Source organism: Phyllostomus discolor, chromosome 3 (assembly GCF_004126475.2).
Source record: "Phyllostomus discolor isolate MPI-MPIP mPhyDis1 chromosome 3, mPhyDis1.pri.v3, whole genome shotgun sequence".
Lineage (NCBI taxonomy): Eukaryota > Metazoa > Chordata > Mammalia > Chiroptera > Phyllostomidae > Phyllostomus > Phyllostomus discolor.
In genome coordinates this window covers 39945311-39965590 of record NC_040905.2, presented here as the reverse complement: position 1 = coordinate 39965590, position 20280 = coordinate 39945311, and the positions used below count along the sequence as shown (strand labels likewise).

Sequence of the window (20280 nt, the reverse complement as noted above, 5' to 3'; positions counted from 1 at the left end):
GCTTATAGACTAAGATTCTTTTGGGGCTGGAGAATCTTGCGAAGGATCCAAGGAGGCATGTGTCCAAGTACCCATAGAAGTGAGAGATGGGACTGAATGCCTCTCTCCTGCCTCTGTTTGTAAGGTGAAGTCTGTCTACTCCTCACACTTCCTTGGACTTCCTTCCTGCCAACTATTATAAGAACAAATAAGTGTCCCAGGTTCGATTCCCAGCCAGGGTACATGCCTGGGTTGCAGGCCATAACCCCCAGCAACCGCACATTGATGTTTCTCTCTCTATCTCTATCTCTATCTCTCTCTATCTCTATCTCCCTTCCCTCTCTAAAAATAAATAAATAAAATCTTAAAAAAAAAAAGGACAAATAATGGGGAAAAATATGGGATCAGGTAGAAGAAGAAGAGAAAGAGAAACAAGTAGGCTTAAATAGTTTCTTGCCCTGGCTGATATGGCTCAGTGGATTGAGCATAGGCCCGAAAACTGAAAGGTTGCCAGTTTGATTCCCTGTCAGGTCATATGCCAGGGTTACAGGTCAGGTCCCCAGTTGGGGGTGTGTAAGAGGTAATGGACTGATGTTTCTCTCACATGTCAATGTCTCTCTCCCTCTCCCTCCCCCCTCTCTGAAAATAAATAAATAAAATCTTTTTTAAAAAACTTCCTTTAAAAAGACTAATGCAAAACTTAAAATTAAGAAATGAAGTAAAAAAAATTTGTTTTTATGTTCAATCTCTGAATTTTTATTAGCCTCCTGTACACCCCAAGCAGTGCCCCACTTTTGTTGCCTTAATGCCTCAGAACTTTAGTGTCTTGACTACTTTGCTATCCAGATCCTGCAGTGTTGGTCTTTTGGATGGAGTGCATGGAGTTGCTGTTGTCCAGGGTGTCATTAAGATCAAAGTCCTCCCCTTCTTTCAGTAGGTGGTGGCAGATAGTTATCTCAGCCTCCACCTTAACCTTGATGTTCATTCAACAGGCTTCATTCTCTTGGGCCTGGTGCTGCCCCTCTGCTCTGGTCTGGGCCAGCTCTGACTCCAAGTGCAGCAGGATCCTGTTGAACTGTTCCATCTGCATGGCACAATGTGTCTCCACCTCTCCCAGGCTGGCCTTTAGATTTTTCATCAGGTCCAAGTCAATCTCCAAGAACTGAACTCAAAGTCTCAGTTCTATGACTGTCTTCACAGCCACTCCTATCTCAGCGGTCTGCAAGGTGACCATTATGGCACTCTCCTCAGTCTGCTGAGACCTGTACTTGCCAGCTTGTCATACTGAGCCTGGATATCTGCCATATCTTGCTGAGGTCCTGAGATTAGGGGCATCCAATTCCATGGTCAACCCAGAGTTGGCAATCTGGTTTTGTGTACCATTTACTTCCTCCTCATGGTTCTTTATGAAGAGTAGCTCCTCCTTGAGAGCCTTGATCTGTCTCCAGCTGCAGACATGTAATATTTGTGTCATCATTGACCTTTCAGAGCCCATTGATGTCACTCTCCACAGACTGGCACGCAGCTAGCTCTGTCTCATACTTGACTCTGAAGTCATCAGCAGCAAGACAGGCATTGTCAGTCTGCAGAATGATGCAGGCATTGTCTGCAGAACTTGCAAAGATCTGAGCCTCCAGGTCGTGGGTATGTTTGAAATAATGCACCCAACCTCTGACCTGGGGTCTCTTCTCTTCCACTTGTTCCTGGATTTTGCTCTCCAGTCACTGGTTATCAGCCTCCAGTCTCCTCACCCTCTCTAGGTAGGAGGCCAGAAGATTATTCAGGGATTTCATAGCCCCCTTCTTGCTCTGGATGCTCCCTATGCCTGCCTCTGGCCATCTGTGCAGCCAGGCCCCTGTCACTCAGCTGACCCACATGCTGTGGAGTGGGGCACATAGATCTGGGAGCTGGAGAACACAATGCCTGCACAGATGCTGGCTGCATTGTTGCCTGGTAGATCCAGTGGCTGGGCAACTGCATGGAGGTAGAATCTGGTAGTTGGTGGAGAAGCTGGAGTGGGTGCTGAAGCTCATGTTTTTTTCAGGAGGAAGGTGAGATGCTTAGATGCAGGTTAGGACTACTTAGTGAAATTTTTTCCTTTACTGTCCTAAATTGTTTTTAGGTGAGAATTTCACAAACATTGCTTCTATTAGCAGTAATGGTGGAACTGGAGAGTGTTGTGCCTTCTTCAAGCTGCACATGAGAACCACCAATAATGTGGTAGAACTGTGGCCCTTTCCAAGGCCACAACTTTTGCAGCCCTCACATCTTCCTGTGCTTGTGGACAGGTTGGCTGATCCACTGGGTGTCAGGATTCCTTCTGATAGCCTTATGGAATGGATCAATGAGAATAACCTCGAAGAGTTTATACATAGAATTTTCATCAACCCAGTCAGAACTCAACTCACAAAGCCCCACAGTGGCATAAAGCTCACTCCACCGCAACAGACTCAAGGCACCAAGCAAACTTTAGCTGGTTAGCACCATGTTGACAGGCCACAGGTCACACCTTAGGAACTGGGGAATTGGGTGTTTGTGGCCACCATGGTGTACAGGAATCCGATATGTGATATGCCCTTGCTTGGCCTTGTATCCCAGCCTGTGAGCTTTAGGGCAGGTGGGGCAGGTGTTCCTGTGGAGCACAGAGAGCTGGTGGTACTGCCAGCAGCACAGTCTCAGAAGGAAGCGCATGATGTCTGACAGCTTCTTCCTCCATAGCTCCTGGATGCACTTGATGGCTGTGGCCAGACCAGTAAAATATTTTTAAAAGATTAAAATAAGTTTGTAGAAAACACAACAGATGAAGGGAGAGAGAAAATGAGAGTTTAAAAATCACCAAAAAGAGCAGGCAGAGAAAAAATTTAAGGCTAAATTTTCCTAAAAGCCAAGAATAAAATTAATTTCCATATACTATATATATATAAGAAAAAAAGTTTTAAAAAATGAATAGTGTTGGCATTGAGTATGGATAAACTAAAAAAACTATAATATGAAAAATAATAAAAGCACAGTCATGAATTAGTTAAAAAGAAAAATAGCTGCTAAAGGCCATTTAGTTTTTGAGTGAGTCTGATAGCCGAGGACACAGGGTTCTGCTGTACCAAGAGCCCCTGGGGTAGAAAATCAGTGGAACAGAGGGCGACTCTGACTGGAAACACTCCAAGGCTCACCGCTCCCAGGTGCTCTTCTCAGCTACCTTTGGAAGCAAGTATCTGACATCCACAGCTGGTCCAAGCAGCACAGCCTGGCCTCTGTATACTTCGCCCAAGCCTCTGACTCACTCCTCTTCTTCAATATATCCTTATCAGAATAATAAATTGAGATGCCAGTTAATAGATAACCTGCCTGCACAAGATCACCTTGCTAGGAAGTTGTAGAACTGGAATATGAACCCAGCAGCCTGAGACAGAGTGCAAGTGCCAACCATTAAATGCTATGTTCCCCTGTGTCTACTTTTAATACTTGTACCTGTAGATTTCCCACATCATAACTATGCCAACATTTTCACTTTTAATCATTGGGGATTTTTTTCATAACTCATAAGCTTTTATCGAATAAAAACAAAAGCAGTTTTGATTTTGTCTTGAAATACTTCCTGTTTCTTTGTCTTCTTCCTCTGCTCCTTTAAGACAAAACCTGGTCCCTTTCTTTTCATTTTTCCCTTTCTTTCTATTTATTACAAAGGTACTCTGTATGCATTGTAGAAAATAAAGGACTTATAAAGTATACAAATAAGAGGAAAATACTCCACCATGTACAAACAGCTGAAAACAGGATCCTGATACTGGTGCTTTCTGAGTGTCTGAGCAGAACAATGGATACTAGGGCATTTCAAGGCCTTTCCCCCAGAACACAACTCTCTCTTTTGTGGAGCAGCAGTCAGTGTTGGTGCTAGACCCATGACTAGAGGCCCATCTTTATTCATGGGCCTGAATATAAGAAATAAGCCATTCCAATTTGGTGCTGCAGAAGTGTACCTGAAAACAATGATACTATGTTTTTCTCTTAATCTCATTTGTAATCACTTCATCTCATTTTACCAAAAAGCACCAGTGTTAGAATACTGCTGATAATCATTCTTTGCATATGTCTAATGGCATATAACAAAAGTAGAGTGAACATGGTCTCCATACTGACATGCTACACAGTGTGTAATATTTTGGTGTCCGTCTCTTTTCCTTTAATGTATGACTCACTGATGCTTCTGAGTGACGAGTAGAGAGGGTAGTTTAAGAATCATTACCAACATAAATTTCCATCCACAGACTCTACCTTTTACTTTCTCACACCACCTCATTTAAAGTCTTTTGTGTTAAAAAGTATGTAATAGCCCTAAAAGAAGGTATTATGTGTTTCATCTGTTGCTAAAGAAGTGAAAAACTAGACTATTAACCCACTGTGTAATCCCTGCACAGACTACAATGCCTTTCAGTAGGAAGCCAGGCTCTGCCAAGAGCAGGAAGGATTGCAGTTTAAACATTACAGGGTCAAGTTCAACATTTGTTCCATTCACAGAACTCCCACTGACATCAATGAGAGTTGTGTGTGGAGTAGAATTTCTTTCTCAGTTAAATGATTTCTGTAATGCCTTCTTTTTGCCAGAACACAAAGAATGTAATAATGAAAATATATGTAGTATTCCTCTTTTTTCTTTCAGGCCTACTCTTGATTTCAATAAAGTGTCATCTACAAAAAGCATTCTTCTTACAGGACATGATTTAGAAGGTACATAAACCATTTTGCTGAGAATGTAAAGACCCTTTCTAGCCTCATCTGTTTGCAATTTTTGAGATTTTTTTTTGGCCCATGATATAAAATCACAATTGAATTCAGTCAATAGCCTTTGAACCTCTGAAATTTTATGCCCTATGATATATCATAATCAACTGATTAGGAACATGGAGTTCTTAAAGTTATTAGACCAAGGTATGTGGAAATAAATATCAATTCCACAAACATCCCTGGGTAAATAAAGGTTGCTAAAGAGAAAAAGTGAAGTTATTGAAGTTTATATAATCCTTGGAAGAATATTAGTGAATAGTTTGAACGCTATAGTGTAATTTTATTGTTAAGTAAAACAATTACATCAATGAAAATTAATAAAGTATTTTAATAAATATTCATAACGCATAATTAGACTATTGTTTATGTGACTTGTAATTTCAAGGGAACTATACATTTTTTCCTTTTATTGATTCTAGACAGAGGAGAAGGGAGGGAGGAAGAGAGGGAGAGAAACATCGATGTGACAGAGAAACATCTATTGGTTGCCTCCTACATGCATCCCGACTGGGGACTGAACCCACAACCAAGGCGTGTGCCCTGACCAGGAATCAAACCGGGGACCTTTTGGTCTATAGGACAACGCCCAACCAACTGAGCCACACTGGCTAGAGCTTAAGTAAACTTTTAAGGGAAAATAAAATATTAGGGAAAAAAAGAAAATATTAGAATATTAAAAATATTTTAATTTTCTTTTAAGGGAAAGAAAATATTAGATTTTCTTTCTTTGAATAGCTATAGATAGTAGTTATCTGATTAACATTTTTATCAGTTTGGGAAACTACACATTAATTTAAATTACAAATTAATTTCAGTGTCTTATATCATTGCTTAAGGTCATCTTTGATTTTTAAGATTTAAAAAGAAAATATGAGGTTTCTTACAGATTCAAATCTGGTGTGTGTTTTGCTTAATCTTCAGGAATATTTTAAAACAGATTGTATTCTAAACATCATTAGTATTCTATAAAAAGCTTTGGCATGATGTGTTCATACTTCACATAAGGGAGATGCTCCCATTTCTCTGTTGCTCTGGCAATCTGGGAAAGGAGAAAGCTGACAGAAAGTAAAAACAAAATAGAACCTCTGGCCTATGTAACAGCTTACTTCCTGCTATCTCTAAGCCAACTGCAATATTTTGGAATGAATTTTAGTTTCTACAAAGGTTCCATTTCTCCTTCAAACTGTACCAGGCCGTTCAGAAACTCATGAGGTCTCACCAACTATGATTTATTAATGGAGTGCTCAAACAGTAAAAAATTCTGAGGGTTTAAAAAACTACAGACATTACCAACATTTGCAGATTACCTGTTATGGACCTAGCCCTGGGCTGGTGTCTCACAAGTGATAACTCATAAAGTAATTAAGAGATTCCAAGTTATAAAGTTCCAGATAAATCAACAAAATATATGGGAATTTCAAGAAGAATCAATTGTTCCATGGTTGGAGGAATCAGAAAAGTCCCCACTTATGAGTAACCATGATAAGTAGGATGTCAACTCTTGTGGTCTTTTGAGTTGGGGACTATTCACCACATGTGTGGGATGATGTGGCAGCTTTAAAATATATCCACAAATTTTTTGACAGTGCTTTCACCAAAAGACAATCTATGAACCCTTTCCTTGAAAACAGTGCGGCTTTTGCTTCTGCTCCGAGTACACTACAAAGGACATGGCACTATGTGACTGCCCAGGTGAGGCATAGAAGGCAATGTGCTTCCACTTTGGTCACTGGAACACTAGCTTTTGAAGACATCAGCTGCCAAGCCAGTAATCTGTCTGCCCTGAGGCCACCCTGTGTGAGAAAGGTCAAATTTGCCCTCAGGGAGCAATCAAAGGGAGTGGCCCTGTGACTACTGCATTCAGGTATTGAGAAAGAGGGAGCTTCCTGGCCATTCCCAAGCTGTTCCAGCCTTCCTTCCCCCACCCTGCCTGCTCCCCCATCCCCACCACCTGTTACAGCTATAGCCATCACCACATGAGGAATTTCCAGAGCCAAAACTGCCCAGCCAAACCTTTCCTTATTTTGGACACAGAAAATAAGAGATATAATGATTATTGCCTTTAAATCAGTAAATTTTGAGGTGACATATTACACAGAACTAGTAACCAGAACAGATAATTACCTAGATTTAACACATTAAAATTTTCTCATGTTTCTTTTATCTCTTCACCTTTTTTTCTTTGCTGAAATATTTTAAAGTGAATCCCAGACATTGTGTCATGTCCAGTATCATATGATACTTCAATATGAATAGCTAAAAAGAAGGGGCATTTTCTTATATAACCAAAATGTCATTATCACACTTAAAATTAACAATAATTCTCCAGCATCCTCTAATATCCAGACCACAATCAAATTTCCTGATTGTTTCAAATATGTTTTCATAGTTCTTAGAATAAAGATCCAAACAACATCTACACACATTTAGTGGTTGTGCCTCCTAGTTTCTTTTCATTTGACACAGTCACTCTCTCCTTCCCTTTCTTCCCTGCCATTAACTAATGGCAGAAACCATGTAAGTTGCCTGAGCAATGTTTGCTTTCTTGTGGTATCATTCAACTTGCTCCTTTATCCCCTGTAGTTCCTGTAAATGAAGGGTGGAGCAAAAGAATTGATTAGACTCAGGGTCAACTCACTCTCACCCCATGCCGTGGTCCTTGATAAGTGTCATGTGCTTCATAAATATCATCACATCATGAGACACACAATATCCTGTTTTTCCACTTTTAGAGATGCTAAGATTGATCAGTCATGTGTTGACAGCCTTATTATCCTTCATGGTAAAGTTCCGATCCCAAGGTTTCATTCAATGATGATTGTTGCCTAAACCAAGTATTTCATCATTGCTACTGGATTGTCATTGCTTCTAGGCCTTTTCAGTAGATAATACTAGGAAATACGTTTACTTGAAAAGGACAAAAATACTGGTTGAAATTATATTTCTAGTTCAAATTTAATGCTGTGACATTGTAACAAGGTAATCCTGTAGGAACTTTTACTTAAGATCTATAGTCATTTCCCACGATTATTATTCTTACTATTTTTATAGTCATGTCAAACAGTGATAATGGTACATTTACTCTATTTCAGCTAAAGACAGAGTCAATAATAAGCTGCAATTTAGAATGCATTTTAAACAGATTTTTCCAAGGCCAGGTCAGCAGCATTCTACAAATACCATGCAATTATATTTCTAAACCCAGCAACTTAGAGTCTCCAGGGTCCAAGGAGAGGACCAGGGTCTGGGTTAGGCCTGAGTTTAAGAACTACAGCCACCGTACACATTCTCCTTTCCATTTGGAAGCTTAATGTGCACTTTGAGAATATACTCTCATGGCAGTACATGGGTCCCCAGGCCCACTCTTTACTTCTTTCTATTCGGCCAAAGTTCTTGGGAGTGAGTTCTGAGTACAGGTTGGCAGAATTGGATCTTCTGGTATGGCTTAGAGTTCTTGCAAGGATCCTGGATCTAATCCAGTCTCTTAGATGCCATTATGAATTTCAATTCTGAACCAGACATGTGGCCACACTCTAGATAGACTATTAATATGAACACATTTCTTTGGGCCCTTTCAAGTAACCCTTCAGATACTAAAGACTCATATTTGAGATGCAGTCAGTAAGTTACCTATGGTTTGAAATGCAGAGGAGCAGCCACACAATGAAAGTGTCTCTCCAGGGAGTTTGTTTACAACTTTACGTTGTATGGACAAATGTAAATTTAAGAGCATTACAAGCTCACTTCTAAAGGAATCGTGAAAAGCAATTAAAAATGTTCAATATTAACAATATTTTTAGTGTGATGACAAGAAGTAAGTTTCACACCAAGAATTTGTCCAGTCATGCCGAACTGAAGTCTGAGCGTGCAAGTAGTTCAGTTTATTACGATCAAAGGAGGGTAATGAAATAGGCCTTTGAGGTATAAAAAGAATACATAAAAATTGGATGAACATGCAGAAAGCAAAAACTCCAGAGGCTTTACCCACCCCCTTGGAGTCGAAAAGATTTAACATTGAGAATATTTTCCATACCCTTAGTTAAGACTCCATGAAAAGTCCTTCACTTGAATTTCTACTGCCCATATACATTCCTCAGCCATTGTATAAACAATCAGCATTAGACATTCCCATTTGAAAAGAGGTGGTATTTACCACTGAAAAGCATGCACAATGAATAAGAAGTGCATATTCAATGTCTGCTATCCTTGTTCATGGAGGAAAGCTGTGGAACGGAGAATCCAAAACTGAGGATAACCCCCAAATCATTCATACTTCAATGTGAAACATAATTGTTAATTATGAATTGCTTCTGAATTTTATCCTTATTTAGGCCAGAACTTCCTGACTTTAAGACTACTGACATTTTGGACCTGCTCATCCTTTGTTGTGGGTACCCTGTACATTATAGAATGTTATCAGCATCCTTGGCTTCTATCATTAGATGCCAGTTTTGACAACCAAAAATGTCCCCTGGGGAGGCAAAATGAGCCCCAGCTAAAAACCACTAATTTACACCAAAGTCAAAGTTAATTTGTTATTTCTGTTGGCACACAACAGCTGGATGGTAGAGAAAGAAAGCAGCCTAAGAGAGTACAAGAAGAAGTTGGCCTAAGACGAAGAGCATTTAATGCAGATAATCAACAGTAATTTATGGAAATTAAAGATAGGGCTGTGAGCATCTCATTAGAACGAAGGTTCTTAACTGGTAGACAGTGAGTGATTGAGGCTGGTATGAAAACCGGACATAGTTATAATTACCTCGCAGCCACCAGACCTCAGCCACTGCAGATTAAATCAAGTGTTCCTTGTACGGAACTGCATGAACGGACACACACCGTGCAGTGGAGAGCTGGCTGCATTTTCATTCATGGACAGCCTGTCCAGCAGAAGGGCTGCCAGGCACTTGGGCCGTGCAGCCAAATCTCAAAAAGCATATTGGGCCCTAGAAGATTTGGAGGTGATGACTAAGGATTTTAAGAAAGAAGTAACCATGTTTAACTTAAACATACATTGGATGTTTAACTTAAACACATTGGATGGTGTTTCTGATGCTTTTAGGCAAAGTATATTTTAGCCTTCTTTATGTGTTTTGTATATATTTTATGGACAAAAATCTTACTTCTATCAGAAAGTCTTACGCAGGATGATACTTGGTACCCTGCAGATGAGTACTACAACCTGCAGTCTAACCTCCTCACTGTTTCTTCTGGTCACGACTCCCCCAGGGATAACCACTAGACTGACTTCTAACAGCACAGATAACTTCTGCCTGTTTTTGTACTTTGCCTAAGGGGGATAATATAATGTATGCCATTTTTGTGTCTGGCTTCTCTCACTGGACAGCATTTTGTGCAATTCACCGAGGTTGTTGTGTGTAACTCTAATTAGTTCTTTTCGTTGCTCTGTATTATTCCAATGAGTTACTATATCACAACTAATTTCTCTATTGTTTTGTTTTTTTCAGTTTGGAATTATTAAAAACAATGATTCTCATCTTGGTCAGGTTGCCCGTGGGTTAAAGTGTCACCCCAACATGTGAAGGTTGCGGGTTTGATCTCCAGTCAGGGCACATACAAGAATCAGCCAATGAATGCATAAAGTAGAGCAACAAATCAATGTCTGTCTGTCTAGCTGTCCCCCCTCCTCTCTGTATAATAAAAAAATCAATCAATAAATAAAAATTTTAAAAAATTAGTAATCTTCTGAACAAAATGCACATATATTCTTTAGAATATATATATATATATATATACACACTATATTTCTTCTAGTTCTTCCATTAATCATACTGACTGGGTCCTAAACTCTGCTGTCTGCCCATGGTGGAGCTTTTAACAAGAAAGTTGTACAGATGTGTCTGTGGACTCAGTTATATTTATGTCTGATTCAACAGTCATACTTTTCCCATGTTCATTAATAGATTTCTATCAACTTATCCACTTAGAGAAAAAGAGTTAAGAGATGTATCGACGGACTGATTCTTAAATCTACTGTGCACAACAATTTTATCAGCGAATTTAATGAAAGCCCCAGAAAAGGCATTTACTGTATATCTAACACAGTGCCTGGCACAAGGAAGGCACATATTTGAGTAAATGAATGGAAAAATGGATGCCACATAATTAAGTTAGGGATAAAATGAATATAGTTAGTGAAAAAACAAAACAAAACAATGTTATTTAAGAAAATAATGTTACAAGGTGAAGCAGTTTGCCCAGGGTTAGATAGCCAGGTTAAATGGATGAGCTGGGTTCTGAGCCCAGGCTGTCTACCTCAAAGCACTTAACATCTAAACCAGGTAAAATGCTCAAAATAGAAATGCTAATAGAGATGAATGTAAATTCCTGAATTTAAGAGGAAAAAATAAATAGCACATGTGCAGAATTGTATACTGCTAATGCTAAGAGTTCATATGAGAAATCCGATGGCTTTGGTTGACCACAATCCCAGCTGAGCCCACGCTATGATGCATGCTAAAAAAACTAGTGCCTTGCCCTGGCTGGTGTGGCTCAGTGGATTAGTGCTGACCCATGAACTGAAAGGTCACTGGTTTATTTCCCAGTTGGGGTCCATGCCTGGGTTGCGGACCAGGTCCCCAGTAGAGGCATGTGAGAGGTAACTGATCAATGTATGTCTTGCACATTGATATTTCTCTCCCTCTCTTTCTCCCTCTCTTCCCCTCTCTCTAAAAATAAATAAATAAAATCTTTTGAAAACAAAACAAAACAAAACTAGTGCCTTCTGAGGCTACATTAATCAACATAGACTATCCCATTTAAAGCCATTAAGGTCCTATTCAAATCAGCTCGGAACCTTTCACTTTTCCCTCTCTGACCAATGTCTTGGATAGGAGGCTGTAAAAAAATTCAGCTTATCCCTGTGTTCCTGTGTTGTAATATCACCAGAAATACGTAGATTTTACCTCATACAGACAAGTAACCAAGAACAGATTAAGATACTTGAATTTAATTATTCTGGATTACTAATCATTTGCTTTAGGTCCAATTCTTGCCCTCTGACTGTCCCCCTTATCTGACATTTTGGACTGTCCCTTACTGCTGGTCCATGCTTACATGGGAAGTGACCCCCAGCTGTCTTCACTTATACTTCACAGACCCAGCAAGGTCCACTCCCACAACCAAATGAAACTTCTGGCCTGGGTCAATGCCTGGGACCTACTAAACTGGGAAAGGGGGTTGAGTAAGTCTCAGTTTACTCTGTAATGGAACACTGCATTTAGTTACGGGAGTCTTGTTAAAACAAATATTGATAGCTAAGGGCAACTAAAATGATGAGATATCTAGAAACCATACCACATATGTATGTTTGATCTTAGCCAAAAGACTGAAAAAGCATATTCTGCAAGGAAAAGCTGGAGAAACTGGAGGAGTTTAAACTTGACGAGAAAAGGCCATGGTGTGTGGTAGGCATGATTGTGTCTGCATGTGAATAGCTGTTTTGCTGAAAAAGGATAGTCTTAATCTCATTTTATAAATAGAAAATGCAAATGGATGGAAGCTTTAAGGGGGCAGTTTGGGTCTGATAAGAGGAAAAACTTAACTATAAAAAGGCATCTTTATTAGTCATGTTTACACCCTGAAGAGAATGTACAGTCTTTTAAAACTGAAAAATCCAGAGGGAAGGTTGGCTTCAGACTTGAGGGGAAAATGGGGCCAAAATACAATAGAGGTAAGGCCTTTCAGGATGTGGCTCCTTCCTCCTCCTCCTCATCTCTTGCTGTCTTCCTCCCCTTCTGTGATCAAGCCTTTCCATTCCTGGGGCTCACCCCGGCCTCTCACTCCTGGAGCAGTCAGCCTGGCTGGCTCCTATTCTTGAGCTCACTTAGATATCACAGCCCAAGGAAAGCCTCTCAGCCCAGCAAGTCTGGGCTAAGAAACCTTCCCTGTGCTTCCTTTCATTGTCTATTATTTCACTGCACTGTACTTACTCGACTTCCCTGCTTTCCTCCCACAGAAGCCCCTCAGGTCCATGAAGACAGGGACCAAATGCACGTGCTCACAGCGATGTCCTCAGACCTTAGCGCAGGTCTGGGAATGAATAAGCACTGCAGTCAGTTAGAGGTGGATGCAGAAGAGAGGAACTGTTCTTTCTCGTGCGTTGAAAAATAAGGTTGTCCTATTTGCTAACGGAAACTCGCCTGACAGGAACCACAGAGAAGAGGGACCTTATCAGTTTAATTTATTAAATTGTGTTAATATAGTTTTGTCTGTGAAGATTGTCTTTACTGAATTCCTGGAAGGAAGGCATTAGAATGTTTCCTTTGGGCTGAGGGAGTATTTATATTCAGGACGCACATTAATAAGACGGGCTCTGTTGTTGGAGAATTCAGTAGTATAAGAACACCTGGACATCTAATTTTATTTCATTAAGATTTCATTATATTTTTCTGAAAGTCACTATTTGTTCTGTCATAGTTCCTACTTCTGCAAAATATACTCCTAAATAGCCTCTTTCCAGTTTATAATATTTTGTCCAAACATGAGTTCCTGTGAATAAAGTGGTACGAACTTCAATTTTTATAAAATTATTGAGTGTAGTTCCTTTGTGTTAAGATGCTAAAATTTTTCTTTTCCTTTCAGGGAAAAAAAATCAAATTAAGTTTAGCCAAGAATTTCAGATTCACCACAATTTCAGCTTCATTATAATATGAAAGAATCTGTGTCTTAGGTAAACACATACACCCATAAGCATGCATACGCTTGGAGAAAAGAATGGAAGAAAATACAGCAAAATATTAAGGTTGGTGAAGCATGGGTTATGATTAATTTTTTGTTTTTTCCTTTCACATTTTCCATGGTTTCTACAGGGTGGGTAGGGGGGAGAGCTTTATTTTTTTTTTTTTTGCATACTCTACAAAAATTAACACTCTTAAAAATAGGTATGATATATTTAACATGTCTTTTGCTTCTCTTCAGATGCTTAGGTGTTTGGGTTCTCAGTCTATGAAATGAATCAATACACTCTGGTCTGAATTTTGGGCTACACATTCTATTCATTTCAGTCTGATATTATGGCTCTGTTTCTATTCTTTGAACAGGAATGCCATTCCTCCTTCTGGATGCAATTCCACAGACATCTTTTACAGAGTCCTCAGCTCATTATTTCTTGTGTGGCTGCCAATTTTTCTCTTCATCTGAAATTGTGTGTTTCAGGGCATTCAGAGAATGAATTAGGGCCTCTGACATAACCGCATTCTAATACAAATGGGACATTACAGAGATCAGGTTTTTAGAGCCTGCAGATGGTACTAGGTTGTGTGACTACTTGATTGAATGAGTTAATGATGGAGAAAGTAGGTGTTCTGTTAAATGCTCTTCTTTCCCTCTCATGATGCCTGAGAAGAGGACAAAACAGCTCCAGCACCCTTTTTCCTTCTTTCGTCTGTAGTGTTTCTTACCCAAACAAAAAGTCTCCAGGTTTTATGCTTTTTTTTCTTTGTAAAAATTTAAACAAACATCTTGGAAAAATGTTTGGTTTTCCAAGGAAAGCGAAGTTAACCTCAGTTTTTGACACTGTGCTGGAGAATTGCTACCCTGGGTCCCAGGGCCTCTGAACTCCTGGAAGGAGCAGGACAAAGATATTACCTCAGGAGAAACAGCCAGTACAACCGACATTTGTACATCTCAAAGTACTTTTGGAAAATCTCATCTGGTAGAAGAGTCATGGGAAGAAGCATGGGCTCCCTCAACTAGCAGTGAAGAGCTGTCCAAAAAGGAAATTTTCTAACCTGTTCAAGATGCTGTCATTCAAACTTTTGAGGCAGGTTGGGCACTTAGCTTTAAACTTAAACGCCTCCGAAGTCTGAAAGCAACAATGATACATTGCTTCAGTGTGTCTTTTGTCTTTTTTGATAGCATATTTTTATTCTGTGTTAGCCATTCTCATTGAAGAAATTAATTGTTTCTTTAAAAATTAACTGCTTTTCACCCTGCCCACCCCACCCCTCGGCATGTGCCACAAAGAACGACAGATCCTCTCCACTCCCATGGCTCCAGTTACCATCACTATGCCAGCGGTCCCCCAGTTCTGTATCTCTGGCCCAGATCCCTCTCCTGAGCCCTAGATGACCAACTAACGACCAGCTAGATAACTCAGTTTAGAGGTACCAGAAGCACTACCTCTGTTATGTATCCAAAACTTATTGGCTCCTTCCCATTCCCTTCTCTCATCTTTAATTTTCTACCTAGGTGAATGACCTCACCATCAACCTAGTTTCCTAAACCAGCAAACTCTCATTTTTGACCCATGCTGGTGCACAATCACCCACACTCAAATGCCAAGTCTTGTTGATTCTATTTGTTAAACATATCTCAAATCACTTCTCTTCACCATCACTGCCACTAACAGTCCAGGCCACTAACATTTCTCATGTCCGCTACTGCAAATGGCTTCTGAACTACTTCCTTGCCTTTGGTCTCTGTCCTTAAAGATCCAATGTACACATTGTAGCTAGAGTGATTTGCCCTAAAACACACACCTAATCATGACAGTCTCCTGCTACAGATAATATACTAGATGTCTGTTCACTGCCCTCAGAATCAAGTCCACATTTCTCAACATGGCTTTATGAAATTTTTATGATTTTTGTCCTTTCTTGTTTTTATAGCCTCACCCCTTTCATTTCCCCTTCCCCCAAACCTTGCTGTAGCTACAATGAGTTTCTTTTTGTGTGCTCTACTACTGTCTGGCCTTTGCATGTACTATACTCACCACCACCTGGAACACTCTGGCTTCTCTGAATCACCTGAGACTGGTTATCAACTACACTCAGTCTCAGATCTCAGGGCAGGCACCCTGATTTCTGGGAAGGCTTCCCGGTATCACTCCTGCCCTAGACTGAGTAAGGTACCCCCCAATACTCCCATAATATCCCATACTTACTTCTGAATCTTAACTTTTTGTTTGTCTCTATCCCCTACGAGATGTCAGCTCCCTAATGACAAATACAATGTTTTATTTACTTTTATATTTCTATGAAGTGATCTTTTAAAGGTCTTGTGAAGAACCTAGTAAAGGTCTGGAACCTAGTAAGTTCTCAAGTAACATTTGCTGAACCAATGAAGTTATAGAAATAAAGGTTCCCTGGCTATTAGAACAGTTGCAAACAAAGCATGAGTTATTCTGACTGCTTGGATTAGCAAGTAAACCCTCAGACTTAGGCCAGATTGGGAAAAATCAGGACTCCGATTTTTGATTGAGGGTCTGGCCTAGATTAAACTGACTCCAGAGCCAGCCGTTCCCTCACCAGTCTGAGGCACGTGTCTTATAAAAAGTCCCTAACCCCTGATTCTGATACAAGCATTGCCATCCCCAAAATGGGTTATGAACTAGGCAAAATGAGTTTCCTATCCTTTTCTTTGATAGGACATTGTGTTAGGGATCAAATGGATTCAACCTTAGATTGCAGAAAAACAGCTAGGCAAGAGAAGATGAAGAGCACTGGAGAACAATGCAGAGACAGAGTTTTTGAATGAATGGATTGAATAGTTGGAATATTTTTATGCAACTATGCCAGAAACAGAGGTGAACAAGAGACAATGTCCCTGCTAGAGAAGGGAAGAGTCAGACAACAAGCAAACAAATAAATCAACCAGATAAAATCAGAACGCAATCAATGCTCTGATGGCAAGACAGAGATGTGATAGAGGGTAAGGGTGGGGACTGGCTGCTGACAATAGGGGGTCAAGGAAGGCCTCTCTGAAGAGGTGACATTTGAGCTGAGACCTGATTGGTGAAAAGGAGGCAAGCATGTAAATAAATGAGGGAAGAATAATCCTGTTGGAAGAAATAGCAAGTGCAAAGAATAAATTTGCAAGTTCAAGGAACAGAAGAAAGAGCATCATGAAGGGGGTGGGAGTGATGGTGGCAGATAAAAGCAAGGAGGTAGGGAGGGACAGGCTGAGCAAAGCCTTGAGCCTGGGCTGGGGAGTGTGGGTTTAATAATCAGTATGCTGGGAAGCCACTGGAGAGTTTCTATGCAAGGGACTGACTTTACCAAAACATCCTTGAATTTATAGACTGAGGAGGAAGAACTTAAAAGTGGAAAAAGAAGTATTTTTAAACCTCTCCTACTTGAACTAAAACATGTGTTTGTGCTTTTTCAGCATTTCAGTACTCAGAATAAATTGTTGACATATTAAATGCACTTATTATACATTGAATTTCCTTCATTGAAGGAGGACTTAGAAATATCCTTGCCATTAGTGATTCCAGGTGAAGAATCAATATTCCCTGCACGTCTTAATTTTTAACTGTCCTACACAATAGTAGATTAGAAAGTAATTTTAAGAACTAAAATTAATTACTAATTTTAACCTCTTTTGCTCCCATGTGGTTATTGCAATTAAAGTCCGTATTTATTATTGTCACAGACAACCAGAATTTCAGGTTCTAAAAGCTTTCAGGCTAGACCTTTAAGTATACAGCTGAAATATTGCAAATCTTCTGTTTAACTGCAATCTACATAGCTTTTCTAGTGAAACTATGAGGTTTAAAGGGGAATTGAATCTGAGTGCAATTAAAAAGTTATTTGAACTGCCTTGGCTGGTGTGGTTCGGTGGAATGAGTGCCGGCCTGCAAACCGAAAGGTCATGGGTTTGATTCCCAATCAGGGCACATGCCTGAGTTGCAGACCAGGTCCCCAGCTGGGAGTGTGTGAGAAGCAACCAATCAATGTGTCTTTCACACATTGATGTTCCTCTCCCACTCTTCCTCCCTCCCTTCCCTTCTCTCTAAAAATAAATAAATAAAATCTTTAAAAAGTTATTCCTTGCTAGGAACAGCATTCCTTGCTAGGAAATGTTATTTATAGTGTTGATTATTACAAAGCTTGATTTTTTATCTATAATTCAGCAACTTTGTGTATTTCTCTGTCAAAATAAAAATGTACTATACTATAGTACTGAAAAAATATTTGTTTTCCTGAGGAGCTCAAATCACTGCACTGGTATTTGTTCATTTGTCCTCACCATTTCCCTGAGGTAAGTAGATGGAAAATATTATGCACATTCAATAGATGGGGGAACAAAGCCAAGAGAAATGAGTGACATGCCCAAGGTCATATAATACGTCAGTGGCAGGGGGAGGATGAATCCCGGATCTTCTAATTCATAAAGATTTGGCATTTTGTAATGTAGGGCAAGGTACCAAACCAGTTCTAGTTTTCTTTGGTACATTTGAGTCCCTATGTATATAATTACAGTGAACTATTTGGACATCCATTCTGTGGTATATCTCTATATTTGGTGTCTATGTTGACCATGATTCTTAAATGTTATTTTTAAATAAAGACATTTGGATGTTTTAAAAAATTTTGTAAGATTAAAATATTTATCTTATACATTGCATGTGAGTTGTCTGCCTAGAAATCTACTGCCCATAGGAAATTTATCATTTTGCTGAAGACTAGATTTGTTGCCTGCTATTTAAGCAATTAGAAATAAAAGTACACACACATACACACTTCATTGTATCATTTTCCTATGGAATGTTTTTCTCCATAATAGGATATTTGAAACCTGTGAGCTCCTATAAAGAGTTAAAGTCATTTAAGCTGTAGTCCTTAGGTCTTAAAATATTTACATGTCCTTTTATATTAGAATAAGTGCTTGCTTTTTTTGCCTTCTCTTTCTCCTATGCCTAAATCTTTATTGTAAAAAATTTCAAACCCACATAAGCATAGCAAGAATACTACAATAAACTTCCATGTACCTACCCCTCATACCAATTATAATTACATATAATTATAGTCACATAATTATAAAGATTTTGCAACTTTTATTTGTCTCTTTTTGTCTTTGTCAAACTTTCAGAAAGTAAATCTCAGACATCAAGTTATCTCATCCCTGTATACCTGACCTATAAATGTCTAAAAATAAGAACTTTTAAATCAGTTACAATGCTATTATCACACCAAATTCTTAACAATGCCTTTGTATTAGCTAAAATCCATTCCTTTAAAAAAATCTTTTTATAGTTGATTTGTTGAAATCAGAATCCAAACATGTGGAATCTGGTGGTTGTGTCAGCCTCTTGTACTCGAGAGCCGTGCTCTCCCTTTTTCTCCCCCCATCGCTGGTGACTACTTGCTGAAGTCTGGTAAATTGCCCTGAAGAATGTCCCACATTCTGAAATTCTGTTCGCTTTTTTGTTGTGAAATTTAACTTAGTTCTCTATCTCCTATATTAAATATAAATGAAAGTTAACTCTAGATGCTTGATTACATTCAAGTTCATTTTTTTTTTAATTGAAAGAACACTTCATAGGAGGTGAGCTTCCCATTACATCCTAGGGACCAGGATGTTTGGTTGCACCACTGTTGTGATGACCAGACAGTTCACATCGTGACAGCCTGGTCCCTCCATAGGAAGTTCCTGTCAGCCTTTTCACTAATGGTATCAACCACTTGTAACAGGGTGCAGCCAAAAGGGGGGGCCCAAATAGGGATTTGGAATGGGGCCCAGAACTCAAGGTGTCCAGGAAATATTAGGATGTCCTCACCTCACCCTGCAAGGTGTGAGTTGGGGAATGGGACACACAGATCAGGAACATGCAGGGCTGTTTTGTACAGCAACAGCTTTGCAGCTAACCTCTGGCATGGTTATTTAACATATCTATAACCTTTAACTGGTTGCATAGATATGTTAAATAGGTGTGGCTATGCTTTGAGCCAGGGAAAAGGAAGTGACTTCCACCCAAGACTAACTAACTGGGAGGCAACTCCCCCTGGTTACAGTGCCTGTGTGAGAGCTTGGAGATGACTGTCTCCATACCATGGGAGCCACACCGGCCCAGACTCACTATGGTAGCCCAGTAAAGCTGGAAGGATATGGGAGTGCTGGCAAGTGTAGCCAACTGTGGGAGGAGTCGGAAAAGAAGCTGCAGAGGAGGATTGGTGCAGGGATTTAAACCCAGGTGCAGCAGCCATTAAGCAGAGAACCATGCAGCTTTAGCCAGAGTGCAGATCCTCTTGTAGCTTTAGTAAGGGGAGAATCAAGCGGCTTTGGCCAGAGTGGAGACTCCTGCAGCCCTGCGGGAGAGAACCATGTGGCTTTCGCCGAGTGGAGACCCTTGCACCTTTGCCAAGGTGAACCACGCAGCTTGATCCTGGCCGACCACACAGCTGATGGTGTCGGGAGCCTGAATCTACTTCTTTTCCTTAGTTATGGTACCCCAAATTAGGGCGGAGGGAGAAGGAAGGACTATGTGCGTCTGTGGGTATCCTAAAGGTCTTTGATATTTTAATGAAAACATTAGGTCACTACCTTAAGTCTGTATAGCTTTAAATAAGTATTTCCTTTTCACAAATCTCTGGCATTGAAAGACATCGAAAAATGAATCGGCTATTGCAAGGGGTTCAAACTATTATTTTTTAAATTCTATTATTATTTACTCATTTATTAGCAAAAATTCTTCTGTAAAGAATTTTTCTTCCTCAATGAAGCCTGTTAAGTTAAAGAGAGGACTGATGCTTAATTCTTTCCATTTATTTGACAAGG

At 39.7% G+C, this 20280-nt stretch overlaps 1 pseudogene; it reads right to left on the bottom strand.

Moving 5' to 3' along the window:
• Positions 1–1674: 1674 nt before the first annotated feature.
• Positions 1675–20280, bottom strand: part of LOC118499361 — a 51474-nt pseudogene continuing 32868 nt past the window's right edge.